The sequence below is a fragment of the Xenopus tropicalis genome, chromosome 4 (genome assembly GCF_000004195.4).
Source record: "Xenopus tropicalis strain Nigerian chromosome 4, UCB_Xtro_10.0, whole genome shotgun sequence".
Taxonomy (NCBI): Eukaryota; Metazoa; Chordata; class Amphibia; order Anura; family Pipidae; genus Xenopus; species Xenopus tropicalis.
Window position 1 is genome coordinate 58,495,045 of NC_030680.2, and position 15,602 is coordinate 58,510,646.

General features: G+C 40.0%; 1 protein-coding gene across 1 annotated transcript in view; it reads left to right on the forward strand.

The window, feature by feature from the left end:
* Positions 1 to 11,774: 11,774 nt before the first annotated feature.
* The window catches only part of acsf3 (acyl-CoA synthetase family member 3), a 43,025-nt gene continuing 39,197 nt past the window's right edge, over positions 11,775 to 15,602 (forward strand). The window contains exon 1 of the mRNA XM_031899876.1: positions 11,775 to 12,077. The gene's annotated coding sequence lies outside the window, so the exon portion shown is untranslated. The remainder of the gene's footprint in view (positions 12,078 to 15,602) is intronic.

The window sequence follows — 15,602 nt, forward strand, 5'->3', positions numbered from 1 at the left end:
TAGTCTTGTGCCTGACTAGCACATTCAGGAGACTTTCACCTGCAAACATTCCAGAGAACAATTTTAGTTTAACAACCACCAGAAAATGGCAGAACTTGAGCACAGCTGGAGGTTACTGGGGATATTACATGCATTTGACTCTGCATTTAATGGAACAGGTACACCAAAACATAAAAGTGTGTGTTAAATAACATATAATGTACTGTTGCCCAGCACTGGTAAAACTGGTTTGCTTCAGAAAGACTACTAAAGTTTATATAAATAAAAAAAAAATGCTAATTTACTGATAACTGTCTCTACGTGTGTTTTAGCAGAGCCAATTCAGTACTGTCTATGGCAGGGGATTTTCTGGAGTTTATTAGCCTTGAAAAAGTAGGTCCTACTAGTAGCTTCATGTGTCTTTACCCTAAGTGCTGTGACAGACAGGGAGATTTGTTGCTGCATGACAAATCTCCCTTGTCACGGGCGACTAATCTTCCCAAAATGCCATCCCACCGGCGAGAATGTAAATCGCCGGTGGGATGGCATATGCGCCGAAATCTCCAAAGTTTCCTCGCAAGGCAACTTCAGCGCTTTCGGTAAATCGCCACACCGCATATACCATCCCACCGGCGATTTACATTCTCACCGGTGGGATGGCATTTCGGGGAGATTTGTCACGCCGATTAATCTCCCCGTCTGTCACAGCCCTGATAATGTAGGAAGGCTCAAGATATGGGGTTCACTTATTAACACTGAGAAAATTTGCCAATGAGCAGTAACCCATAGCAACCAATCAGTGATTGGCTTTTTTAGCCAGCTGCAGGTAGAACAATGAATCCAACAATTTGATTGGTTGACATTGGTTACTACCCATGGACACATTTGCCCAGTATTGATAAATGACCCCCACAGGATTATTTGCACTGCCAAGTATTGTAAAATACCTGTGTTATTGGGCACAACATTGGCCACAAAGAAAGAGCGCTTACATATTAAAAGCACCTAGTGGGTAATGTTTGAAATATGCTGCCTGCAACTTTCCCTGGTGGCACTGGTGTTGTTGCCCATCTCCCTGCAGCCACTGGGGAATGTTGCAGGGCAATTTTTATTTAATTAACCAGAAAAAGTCATTATATCTTTTTAAAATCAATCTATATATATTTTTAACATGACAATTCAATTAACTAAACATTTTATATTGTCTCTAGATAGTAGTATCCTTCTAAAATTGCCACTCCCAGTAGCAGTATAGAATGCAGTATTTGCACTTTCTGCTTCTAACTATTATAGAATTACTAAAGTGAACTGTTTATGACCACTGCTTCCTAAATTTCTCTTCAGTGCCCAACAGTACTGGATGTACAGGCCCTTCAGCTGCACAATATAATACGAGAGTTGGAATTATCCTTCCTTATACATTGCTATTATCCCAGCAGATCAGGGTGGAATCCCATCACTGGAGCCTGAGCAGAACAGAAGCTCTAGGGAGCTCCTGTCGAGCAGGTAATATCTGTCAGCATGTGATGTATGAGTTGCTGGGTGAGATCGGTCAGAGCCTGCAGAGTTACAGAGTAATCAATAGGGATGAAAAGACGTTAAGCAGCTTAACAGGTCCTAATAAATAGTACAATAAATACATAGCACAGACAGATGCTTACAGAGCAAAATACAAGAATGTACCATGCAGATGCATGAAGGGGAAATGCTCAGTACCTTGGCACTTTGCCCTGAAGGCACAAGGCAACATGTTGTAGTCCTAAACATGCCTGGACATTAGGGTTGCCACTTGGCCATTATTTGAACGGCCTAGCTAATAAATCACCATCTACGGCCTAGGGCCAAATGTTCAAATTAAAACGGCGGGTATATGGGCCTGCCTGATCGAGATCTGGCCAATTTTAGGCCAGATATCAGTCAGGTAGGCCTGTCAATGGTGCCCATACATGGGCAGGTAAGCTGGCGAATCAGTCTGAATGACTCGAATTGGCAACTAAAATCTGCCCATGTATTGCCACCGTTACTCCCTAGATCAAGGAATACTCACAGTCCCCTGCTCTCTAGAGACACAAAAAAAATTAAAGGATTGCCAACAGCCCCAAATTCTGAACACAATGAAGATAAACAACTTTGGGGCTCTTGCACACATTTGAGCTCACCTAAACGCATCAGCTAACTGATTCCATTATATTTGGCCTGGTCATACTTATGAGTGTTCAGTGTTGCATTGTACAGCATTTGTGTTCTTTTAGACGCCACATACATAGAGGGTTGCATTTATGCACTCAGCAGGCATTTCTAAACACATACAAAAATGCCCTTGTGTAAGAGCCCTAAAAGGACACAGACAACTACAATATTAATTCAAACACTGGTATAAGAGTGACATTTATCAAAAAGAGAAGAGAAAATTCCGCGCAAATCCCACCCCCAAAAACAGTTTTTATTTTACAATGTTAATATTTATAATTCAAGTGCCTTAATTCACTATAACTTAGTCATAGTATCCCTTAAAGGAGAAGGAAAGGTACACTGGGGGGTGTTAAATGTTAGGCACCCCCCAGTAACTGTAATCACTTACCCGATATCCCAGGCCAGTGCAGTTTTCTGCTAACAGGGGCACCAGCCTGGGGTAACAGACAAGTGATTACAATCACTGGGGGGTACTTCCAAGCAAGCGATCTTCTTCCTTTCTCTTTCTTCATGATCTTACTGAGCTGCTGCCTTATACCAAACTGCTGAAACTGGGGTAAAACATGACCTTTTAGCATCATAATGGCACAGAGGATGTGAGCAAAGTTCTAGATGGCCTTGAGAGGGACAACCCAAATCCATTGAAGAACTTGCTGCAAGATTCCATCAGTGTTTCCCTGTAAACTCATTACTGCTATACAAGAACCTCCTCAGAATCTCCTTTAGCACATTTTGTCTAGCTGTAAAAAGTCCTTGTAAAAAGCCATAGTATTTCTTTAAATATCAAGGCATGTTATTGGAAATATAGCAATAACAAAGAAACCAAATAATTTATTTATGTTTACATTATACACGGGCATATTTATTTATAGGCACCCGAGGGACTGTGCCTAGGGTGCCAGCTTTTGGGGGGTGACCCCATTTGATAGATTTTTTTTTAGGGTTACATTTAAGTCCAATGGCACTGGACCTAAATACAGCTTAGATTATACAGTTTATTTATATATTGTGATACCATTCCCCTTGAGTGACTCTTCTACAATATTAACAATGCCAACATAGCTGGCCTGCCTCCATTACTAAGATACTCCATTCCCTATATCAGCTTAGATTTTTTACATTCCTTTTGAGCACTGGTGACCAAAAGGCCTTGCATATTCCTGATAGGACTTGACGTAGTTATCTAGTTAATATGAGCTGAAAGAAGATAATAGTTCATTAAGTTCAACCTCTCCAACTTACAATACTTTGGCAAATAAATAAAAAATATTTATTTACTCAAATGCAAAATCCAATGTTTTGGTCACTACAGTGTGACCTTTCTCAAGGGTCTATGTATCCACACACACATTGGGTGGCCCACTGTTTGTTTGTGGACACACAGGCCCTTGAGAAAGGTCACACTGTAGTGACTGAAACGTTGGACTTTGCATTCCTGTAAATTATTTTTTTTGATTTATGTGGCGAAGACCAGTGAGTGCAGAAATTGTTTTGCTTATTTTTCATCTTTCTGGCACCCGGGCAGTTGTTTTTTACATTGCATGGTGTGCACCTAGGTGTTGTGGATATATATATATATATATATATATATACAAACATACCTGACAGAACAATTGATGCATTCACATATATAAAATATATTTATAAACATATGCCTATATCAAACTAGTATATGATATTATACTTGTCTATAAAGTCATCCAAACCACACTTAAAGGTATTAATAGAATCTGCCATCAGCCAGCAGGGATTCCCCCATCATCTGTCTATCATGTCTTGCAATGTACTAGTGAAGAGTCCCTTATGTGAGGGGCTTTTTCTTTAGAGAAAACCCTAATAGTTCCTTATAGTTTAATCCCTTCATTTTTTTATTCACTTCATTAGACACCGTTTGTTAATGCATAGACTTGCACAAAAATCCCCAATTCCTTCTTATTTATGCAGGTCTAACACACTAATTCTAGTATTACTAGTATTTGTTATATCTACCAAAATGCGTAGTCTTGCACTTATCAACACTGAACCTAATTTGCCAATTTGCTGCTCAGTTCTCCACTGTAGTCAAATCTCTCTGCAAAGAGCATATGCTGCATTAAACTTATAATTTTACAAAATTAAGTATCATGAGAAAAATCAACAACAGGAATTACAATGCCCACCTCCAGGACATTAATCAATTAAACAGCAATGGACCAAGGACAGACCCCTGCGATACTCCACTAACAACCAGTGAAAATACACCATTCTCCTCATATGAGTCTATAACCAATCTATGACTTTGGTTTTTATATAAACCCTCACTGTTGTAAAAACACAACTGGTCTGAGTTAGAAACATAGGTCCTAACTTGTACAAATGCCATTAACAATAGCAACAAATCAGCAATTGTTAAATTAACTAGTTTGGTGCTATTAGTAATTGCATGTAATTGCTAGTTTATACATGATTATCATAAGTATTAGAACAGCAGAAATGGTGATGGAGCAATCTGGGGTCTAAATAAGAACAGTAGAAATGGCTGCTGCGGCAGACAACTCTGGGTTAATGAAGGAGAATGAGAGTGATACAGCAGCCTAAAGCTGGTGCTCAGATATCAGAAATGAGGGTACTGAAGTGACAATTAACAATTTACCATTATTTAATAGCCAATGTACCTGCAATGAAAGCAGAATGACAGCATCTGAACAATGGCTAACATGGAGGCTGTAAAAATAACTTGTTCTGGGGGAAGGGGGGGAAAGAAGTGTGTGAGTAAATTTAGCATTTATTGATTTCCTACAGAAATTGGTGCCCGAGGAATAGGGGTGACAAAGGGTCATGGCCCAGCTGGGCACAAGAGTACAAAATCCTAATTAGAGAAACCAGAAGGCTGCCTGCTATAGGCCCCATCTGTTTTACAGAATAGCATGTGTATATCTCTAGATCCGTCCTGTGTCCCCATCCTCGCATTGTCACAGCTAGACCTACTGTCTCTCATTTATATGTATTATTATTATCTTGGGCAAGAGTAGTTGATGGAACACAAGTGTTACAGTAAGTGGTATAGGAGGCTGCAGTTATAGGGTCAATTCCAAGAGTTTTATAAGCATGATATATTTATATAATATTCATAGGCAGGGGATATTATAGCTCCCATTTTCTATGGAACAAATGATTGATTAAATTGAACTCACCCTCAGTAACACTAAATAAGTGCTGTTCAGTCCCCCTGAGCGTTTGCTGCCGGATTCTGTTTCATTCATGCAGGCCTGTCCACTCGCATTAGGGAATGAAACATTGCCAGAGCTGCAAAACTATTAAATCACCCTCCATGATTTGTACCTGCAGTTTAGATGCTGTATTGATATGTGAGTGGAACCTTGCATCTGAAAACACACATCAAATTATATATATATATATATAAGTCTAATCTCCAGTTCACACAGTTCAAGGAAATTGCGGGAAATTAAAGAATTCAATGTTTTGTTTCTATAAAACTGATTTCAAACACAAATTACAGTAATGTGGCTGAGAACTGCAGCAGTATTTTGGGCCTATAAGCCAATTCAGTCTCAACATCACACCATTGTGCAATATTATTCCAATATGCAATGAATGCAAGATTCTGTTAGCCATTTTGCCAAATATTATGATATTATAAATATTCATTCTATTCTTAGAATTTGCTATGACCAGATTTGGGATGCACCAAATCCAGGATTTAGTTGGGGCCAAACCCTAAAATGACATGACTTTTCCTCATATAAACATGGAAGTTACAAATATTCTTTTACCATGCGCATGGTTTCCTTTAACCCTTCTGTGGCCTAATTTGCATATTAGGAGTCTGATTCGATTCTGTATTCATGCAGGATTTGGGGTTTGGCTGAATCCAAAAGTGAATTTGTTGCATCCCTAGACTAAATAAGAAACCACAATGTTATGTTGAACATAACAACAAGAAAAGGCATACTGTATATTTCTCATAGAATTTACGATTTTGACAACAATGTTTAAATCTCAGAAAAATCGGTAATTGTCACAATATAAAAACTATTGATTTGGTGCATTCTGTCTCATGAATAATGACTTGCATGTTGAACATCAAACCCTAGTTCATGTGAGGACAGTAAAATCTGCTCTGGTGTGGGTCTTACCTTCTGGGTAATTAACCTCTTGGCAATATTGTGTAAATCAATTTATGCTAAAATGTAAATATGGGGATGTAAATTTGGCCGAGAAAATATATTTTTACATGTAAAATTACATTTTAACCTGCCACTCATGGGGTGCCTGGGAACACAAATGAACAGACAGGGATTTGTTAAGACAATTTTTAACTATTGTTTTGTCTATATCTCCCTGAATTTCTTCCTCCTCAATGAAATGCTATACAAGTACCAATGCAGTAACTCATAGCATTTGTTTTCATTACTATAACTTTTAACCTTTGGCTTAATACCCAATATGGTTCCCCGTGGTTTTTTAAGTGGTTCTGCATGACCCTTCTTAGTAGAATGAAATTGCTTTCGTGCTTCAACAGAAAATAGTAAGTAATTTTTGGGTTGCAAAGCTGATTCCATGTTAATTTGAGTCCCTTGAGGAAAAGGTTTGCTGCTATTGTTTATTGCAATATTACACAGCTGAACCTATTTTCATTATTCCCCACCCATTCAGTTTAAAGCAGTGTACAAATCTAAGAATTTAACACTAATGTGTTGTTAAGCTTGACAGAGCTGTCTTCTACCAAAAACATTGTTTTTGGCATAAAGAAAATATAACTCTAAGCAACTTTCTAACATGCATTCATTAAAGATTCTCAACGGGTTTAAAGCTATTTGTAGATGTAATTGCAGTTGAAAGCAGTGTTTATTTACCACTTTCTATCCTCTGGAGCTACAGTGAGGAACATAAGTATTTGAACACCCTGTGATTTTGCAAGTTCTCCTACTTAGAAATCATGGAGGAGTCTGAAATTCACATTATAGGTGCATTCCCACTGTGACAGACAGCATTTAAAAAAAAAATTCAGAAAATCGCCTTGTATGATTTTTAAAGAATGTATTTGTGTTGCACTGCTGCATATACTGTAAGTATTTGAACACCTGGCAATCAGCAAGAATTCTGGCTCTCAAAGACCTGTTACTCTGCCTTTAAGGCTGATGTCAGACGAGGTGTAGGGCAGATATTTTCGGCAAGCGGAAAAAACGCTTGCCGAAAATTCCGCCCTACGCCTTCTACTTGTGCCTGCACCCAAATGAATAGAATACACTTGTGCAGGCATATGTAGCAGAAATGCGCATAAAAATGTGAGAGTTTGAAAGTCTCGTGTTTTTATGCATATTGCGGCTACATGTGCCTGCACCCGAGCGTATTCCATTCATTCGGGTGCAGGCACATGTAGATGAAAATAGATGAAAATAGATCAACTGTTGGAGCAATTGTTAGAAAATAGAAGAGGCTAAAGACGACTGTCAGTCTCCCTAGGACTGGGGCTCCATGCAAGATCTCACTTCATGGGGTATCACTGATGATAAGAAAGGTGAGCAGAACTACAAGTGAGGAGCTGGTCAATGACATGAAGAGAGCTGGGACCACAGTTTTAAAGGTCATTGTCGGTAGAACACTACGCCATCATGGTTTCAAATCATGCATTGCATGGAAGGTTCCCCTGCTCAAGTCATCACATGTCCAGGCCCATCTAAAGTTTGCCAATGACCAACTGGATGATCCAGAGGAGGCATGGGAGAAATTCATGTGGTCAGATTAGACCAAAGTAGAACTTTTTGAACTAAACTTTACTTGCTGTGTTTGGAGGAAAAATAAAGATGAGTTGCATCCCAAAAACACCATCCTTACTGTGAAGCATGGGGGTGGTAACATCATGCTTTTGGGGTGCGAAGGGGACAGGACGACTGCACTGTATTAAGGAGAGGATGAATGGGGCCATGTATTGTGAGATTTTGAGCAACAACCTCCTTCCCTCAGTCAGAGCATTGAAGATGGGTCGTGGCTAGGTCTTCCAACATGACGATAACCCAAAGCACACAGCCAGGATAACCAAGGCGTGGCTCCGTAAGAGGCATATCAAGGGTCTGGAGTGGGCTAGCCAGTCTCCAGACCTAAATCCAATAGAAAATCTTTGGAGGTAGCTAAAACTCTGCGTTGCTCAGCGACAGCCCCGAAACCTGACAGATCTAGAGGAGATCTGTGTGGAGGAGTAGGCGAAAATCCCTGTTGCAGTGTGTGCAAACCTGTTCAAGAACTACAGGAACCGTCTGACCTCTGTAATTGCAAACAAAGGCTTCTGTACCAAATATTAACACTGATTTTCTCAGGTGTTCAAATACTTATTTGCAGCAGTGCAATACAAATACATTCTTTAAAAATCATACAATGTGATTTCCTGAATTCCTACAATGTGAATTTCAGACCCCTGCATGATTTCTAAGTGGGAGAACTTGCAAAATCGCAGGGTGTTCAAATACTTATGTTCCTCACTAAAACTCTTAAAAAATGTAACAGGAGTTGGTTCTCCTCTAGGTCTTTGGATCAGCTTGAATTATGGTTTTAGGTGTCAGAACCAGCAGTGCACAGAATATAATCAGTCAGATAGAAACTACTTTTAATGGCCATTACATTTTCAAATAACCTATGGCCCTCTAACTTGCATCCCACCGCCCACTCTAAATGTAGTTTAACAACACCTTTGGTCTGTATGGGGCCCCACTGATACTAAAAGCAGAGTACCAATAAATCACTTGCAGACTTCCTTTCATATATAATATCACCTCTTGCTGACAGGGCTACTAGTAGCAGCTACTTCTCATTGCTACAAAAATAGACAATACTGATCATTTACTGATAACTGTCTCATGTGTTTAAGCAGAGGCAATTCTCGGTACTGTCTATGGCAGGGTATTTTCTGGCATTTAGTAGCTCTTCACCCTAAAGCTGGGCATACAAGTACCGATATAATTGTATTAGTGTATAGCGTATAAGCATAGCTCTATACAATTTTCAGGATGTGTGTGGACTCCATGGTGATCGATCGTTAAGTCCATTTGACAGATTAGAACATTTTGACATATAATCTGCACATGTATTGTGTATCTGACAATATCCTTGGGGGAGCTACAATGCATTTCCAGAAAGTCACTTTCGTATGATTGTTGTCTGCCAACTATTTTATGTTCAGAACATCCTCCGAATTTATTCTACAACTCTGGATGTTAGTTTTAGATTGTTGCATTTAAACATATGATCGATATCCGAACATTCGTCAGAAGAAGACTAAAATCTAAATGTGTGTGCCCAGCTTTAGGGTGCAAAGTGGACAGCCCAGATATAAACTATAACTAAGACCATGTTGCCTTACTAAAATTGCCTAGTGGGGTGTTCTCTGCTTACATATGCTTATAGACAGCACCCATGGCACTAAAAAAATGTGGAAAAATTACTACCTTAAAACTGCAGAGTGTTTTAGTTTAGACTTTTAAAATTTTTTTTTAAATATGCACTCTGTTCGATAACCCTGTGTATAAGTAGGGATAATAGATCACTGAGCATCAAATGACACATGGAGTTGTATGAATTTGTGCAGCTGAGATGCACTGAAATATACCGTAAACAATTCACAATCTTTTCTGCTGATAATGTTATTATTTTATGCGGATGTACACAATCATCTGATAATTTAGTAGCGATACCTATAAACCGCAACATTCTATAGCAGAATCAGGAATCTTATAAGTGTCCCTGTTTAAGTGCAGGAGACTGCCCAATCTCTAGGTGCCTGTGATGTCAGTGTCTATAACACGGACTGACTGGGTGATGGCAGGTGTGCGGTGAAAGGCACGTGCCCTGGTGTTGGGTCCCAGCAGCCGCTGGCAGATCACTCAGGCAGGTTTATGAATATTTCATGAGATGGGGAGGGGGAAGATGTGCTGGGGAGTTTAGAACATCTGGCGGGTCTCAGGGGGAACTCAGCTCTGTGCAGCAAGGCAGAAACTGTGAAGTATGAAAGAGAAGAAGGGAGAGCGTGAAGAGAGAATGCAAGAGAGAGAGAGAGAGGGGTGAGGGAATCAGAGAGATGGAGAGAAACTGTGAAAATAGGGAAAAGAAAAAGATGGAGAGAGAGAAAGAAGAGAAGAACAGCAGGGCATGAAATAAAAGAGGGGTGAAAAGAGTGAAAGAATTTGTTAATGCAGAACAGGTATAAGCTGTAAAGGCTGACAAGGAAAATACATAGGGATATTGAAATATATACACAGTGATATGTGGAAAAGGATATCAGAAAATGGTTCTGTATAGATCTGCCATGAGGTCTAAGATACCTGTCTGGCTCTACTTGTGGCCCTTGAGGATTGAAAGGGTTATTCCTGATCTGTCAGACTATGGTTGTGCTATGGTCTGCAGATTTATAAGACTCCATATTAAAAACTGTTGCCAAAGAGTAGAGCATTGCCTATCACTGGAATGAAAATACAATTTAAATGGATTCCGTAACTGACAGGAGAGAGAGGAAAGGCTAATGAAATCTGTAAGATCTGGCCATGAGCCAGGGCTACCAGGGCCAGTCTATCTACAGAGAATGAATGCTGAGGTGCATAGGGGAAGGAAAACTTTGTTAGCAAACTGCTAGCCTCTATTTTAAGACTTCAAACTCAGAACCAATGACCCTTTAGCTCGGCTGTAGGCCATTCCAGTTTGGAGGAGCTTGGGCAAGTCATCAACTTCTTGTAATTAATAAAGTGAAGAAATTATTTCAAATGAGGTACTAACTTCTGGTAATTAATAGATTGAGAACAATTATTAGCATTTTGTCAACCCTGATTACCACTGCTGGCGCCATTGCCACATAAAGGTTAAAAAGCATTACATACACATTACATAAACATTCCTCCTAGGTCCTTGGACATAGCCTAAAGAAGTAAAATCCAATATATGGCTAATGGCCTTGCTTCAGTAAATTATTTTTGTGCACAGGTTAACAAAACACAGAATGAAATTCCAAGCTCCTATGCAATGAACATGATGTGCTCAGCTGTATGGCGTTTCCGCCATTATAGCATCTAGCAGAGAGGGAGAGCAGGGCATCCATTTTAAGATCTCCAATGATTCCAGGTATGGAGAGGATATCTGTACATCCATGTGATTATCCACACAATCAGTATGAAAAGCATAAGAAGCACCAGGAATCCCAATGCAGGAATTGTAGCAAGCCAGCGGCCACTTCTACCGAGTCGCAGAGCGCCGATACAATAACAATGTAAAGATATGGCAAGCAAAGTGGCAGATGGGAATTTCTGGGAAAAATGCCCAATCCTTGATGTCCCTCTGTCCGGATGTTTGAACGGTCACGGGAAAGAGACACCCCAAATCCAGAAGTGGTGGCGCCACTGAAATCCACTGCAGTAAAGGGTGCCCATGTTCCAGTATACAGCTGCAGTAAACAAATCCAGTGCAATCCATCTCTATGCAAAATCATCTGCCTTGGGAACACAGCTACCTGCTGATTACTCCATTCTATACCTGATCCTTTCCTCTGTCACACTCTTCCTGTCTGTGCCACTATCTCTTCCTCCCTTTTACACTATCTCCCTCTCCTCTTCACTGTCTGTCTCGCTCACGTTGCATGTTGTGTCATCCTCAATGGCGCCTGTGCCAAACCACCTCCCGCCTGCCTGGGTATGCGGTGCCAGCTTCCCTGGCCCCATGCTGCCAGAATTGGCATCTTCTCAGCTTCAGATTCTGTGGCATCTGTCCATCTTTCTTCTGTAATCTCCCATCCTCCTCCCTGTCGCCTCCGGACCTGTGGTGCCCGTGCCAGCTATCTGCACAATTGGCAGCAATGAAGCCAACATGTTTCCGCAGCTGCTGAGCCTTGGATCCCATCAACAGAAGAACAGAACGGGCAGAAAAAGGTGAGCGAATTCTCCAAGCCAACAAGGGAGATGCCGCTTTGACTGGCAGCAGGCTTCTATGTATATTTGAATATATATATGCCAGGTGCCAAGTATGTTTCTCAATGCTTGAAGCAAACGCTGAGCAGAAGTGCCACTGATCTATGTCAATGCAATTTATTGTACACACACCTTCCACGCTAAAAGATTCCCATGAACAAATATCTGAACCAAAGAAAAATGCATATCCACAAACCCATAACCTCAGAATATATTATCACTCTCTTTTATTTTGGCCTCTAGCTCTCAGAATACCTAAAAGCATTGTGGAATTATAAAATAGTACATATAGACTAGCAAGGATTTCCTATATCCAGCTAAAGAAGTTCTACTGCTGGTGATTATTGCAGATTACCCACATCAAAGAAGTGAGAACTAAGAGCTGGTAATGTGAATAGAATCCAGAACTATGGCTGACCAAAATAAGGGGGCAGTGCCAGTGTAACATATGGTGCAGACCAAGGTAAGGTGGGGAAGCAATCTGCTAGGGGCAGCAGCCTCTCGGGCTCCCTGCAGTGCACTGTAGCTGCCAGCTCATTCTGAGAGTGCACCTGAGCAGGGCTGCCTCCCATAATGCAACTCTGTGGCTTCTTGTTAACCACAGGGGGAGCAACTGTTGCACATGAGAGAGGGGAGGAGGGGCCTTTCTTCTTCAGATCCCTACACCTGCGCCTCTTGTCTGAGATGGGGATTCCCCTTGATATATCTGAAAGGAGGAAAATTGCAAAGCATCCTCTTGGCAAGTCAGCAGCTGAGACCCCCTGTTAGAGGGAAGTCCTTCAGATTTCTGTGCTGGCACGGGAGTCACTTAATTAATAGGCACGGCTTAAAATGGGTTTATCCCAGTGCTCAAATAGAATGAAAGGAGCCCTGCTTATTCCTTGTGGGTCACTTACAATGCATTGCAGGCAGATTATGCCTAAAACTATCAGCCGAAATATAAACCCTGTAAATGCACCAGTGGACTGATGCTAGTAAATGCCATAGGATAAGTGGCTTAGTTTTGCATATTACATTCTATACTCTATGGCAGAAACCCAAGGCTTTAGAGGAACAGTCTTTATTGCACATATCTGCCCTGTTTGTGGTTGTTTCAGCAGGGCAAGAGTTACTGCCCCATTTCTAGGTTTCAGGCTGCTCAAGCCGTTAGCTCCTTTTATTTCATTATTAATTATTCACTTAAATTGTCTTTCTTGTAATTCAGTGAGTGCGAGGTGGCAGAGTCGTTAACAGGCTGCTGCCTTTAACAGGTATTCTTTTAAGTGGCTTTTGATGTTGCCTCATTATTAATTCATACTGCAGCACTAATGACTATAAATGCATTGAGTATTAATGGGTTTCCAGGAGCCCTTCTGGTGGAATTCAGCGTTAATTAACGCTCAGATGCCAAGTGAGTCTAACATAGTAATAAGTTACAAAGTTCTTCTTTGCGGACCAAGCACCTGCCAGTCTGTTTAACTCTTTGCTTGCTGATGTGGGCTTGCGTTCTTGCTTCTTTGCACAGCATTGGTCACCAGTCTGGAAAGCAACGGGTGAAGCACTGCATGGGCTATTGGTGTGACATGTGGCACTGAGTGACCCAGCCTACCCTTACACGCAGCCCTTTCTTTCCAATCCAGTATGTATTGTTGCATGCTGTGTCCACAGGGCACGGCTTTCTAAAACTCTAGCTTGGGTAACAAAGTATGGCAACACTTTGTTTTGGGTGGGTCATTAAAAAGAGTTACAATAGGGTTGGTGCTCACCACTTTAAAATGCATATTAAATTCATATTCTGCATGACTAGTTGTTAGTACATTGCTCCCCAAAAACCACTGCAGTCTGCAGCATACTTCTAAATGTATTTCTGACAATGCAGGATGATTGCTTTAATCTGTGTCTAGCTTTAAAGTGTTAAGGTTGTTAAGATAATTATAAATCAAATCATGGGTAACAAAAAAACCTCATAAGAATACTATACAAAAATAAAAGTTTATATGTATAAAAAACCCAACAAGAGCCACCCACTTCTCAGTACTGAACATACCTAGCTGCCAGATCCAACAAGTATGGGCAATGGTTTCCGTTGCCCAGGTGATTGGCAGCTCTGTGGGTAAGTGACAAAATCATCCCTATCATTTTTAATAGCAATTGATAGGACATACAAGTATACTCATAATTCATGAGACACTAATTGGAGCAAAAATTAGCTGCAAATCTAAGGCTGATGCCACACCAGGCGCATGGTGTATATTTTTGGCAAGCTGAAAAACGCTTGCTGAAAATATGGCACATGTGCCTGGTTTGGCATCAGCCTAAGTGACTACCCTTGAAAATAATATGGAGTGATTGAGTTTATTTTGCCGCTGTTAATTGCCTAGAAAGACAAAACACCCAGAATTGGGGTGGGTGCCACTGCACCTAAGTAGGCCCACACTCTGGGTTTGTGTAGACATCCGACTTTTGCGTTTTTGGTTTTTTTATTATACGGTGGTGCAGTTGTTACATATGTATGTGAAATAATGTACCCCTGTTGTAAAATATAAGCATTAGAAGTTATTGAGAAGTTCGATAACCATATAAAACGCTTTTATACAGGTCATGGAACGCCAAGGGGACTTTGAATAGCCTTTTATTTTACAATGGGGTACATTCAGTGAGTCATGTGGCACAAATGACATCACTAAGCACCAGTTAAAACTGATGACACAACAAAGCACTGCTTCTAAGATATATTTAGAGAATACTCATACATTTCTCTCTCTCTCTCGATATATATATATATATATAAGTTCAAGAATAGACTATTACATAAAACAAGTGTTTATATATATATATATATATATACATATATACATATATATGTATATACACACACAAAGACACACATATTATAGAATATATATATATATATATATAATCTACACATAGATAAAAGGTTTCCACAGTGAGGCAGTGATGTACATAGACTACTCTTGAAAGAGTCCTTTATGTCTCAGGGCATTGTGTTGATTCAATGTTTTTATGTTCATTACACATACTACTTTTGTTGGTTAAGGCAATATATTTAATAGGCTACCAGAAGATGCACCGCAAATGCATATAATTGATAGTAATTAGTAATGCTATTTTAACATGCATTAAAACACCAGCTGACACATGTTGATGTGAAATGCACATCATTACCAAATGCAGAAATAAATCTATTTTGAGGTTGTTTTATCTATGCTTTTAGATCTGTTAGTGCTGGGGTTTACATTGTGTAAAGAAGTTTATATTTACAATCATTAAGCAGAGGGCAGCTTCCTGCTTGTTAAGCCCATTACTGCTCTGGCTTCAGAGTCGTAAGGAAAACCATGCTGGAACACAGAACTAGTTACTGATCCAAACTCATATCTAGTGACACACAGGAAAAAAAATCATTGTAAATAGAATGTATGAGAGGTTTGAACTAGAATGAAAGTACTGCATTTAACATTTCACACAGATTTCATTTTCCAAAATAAA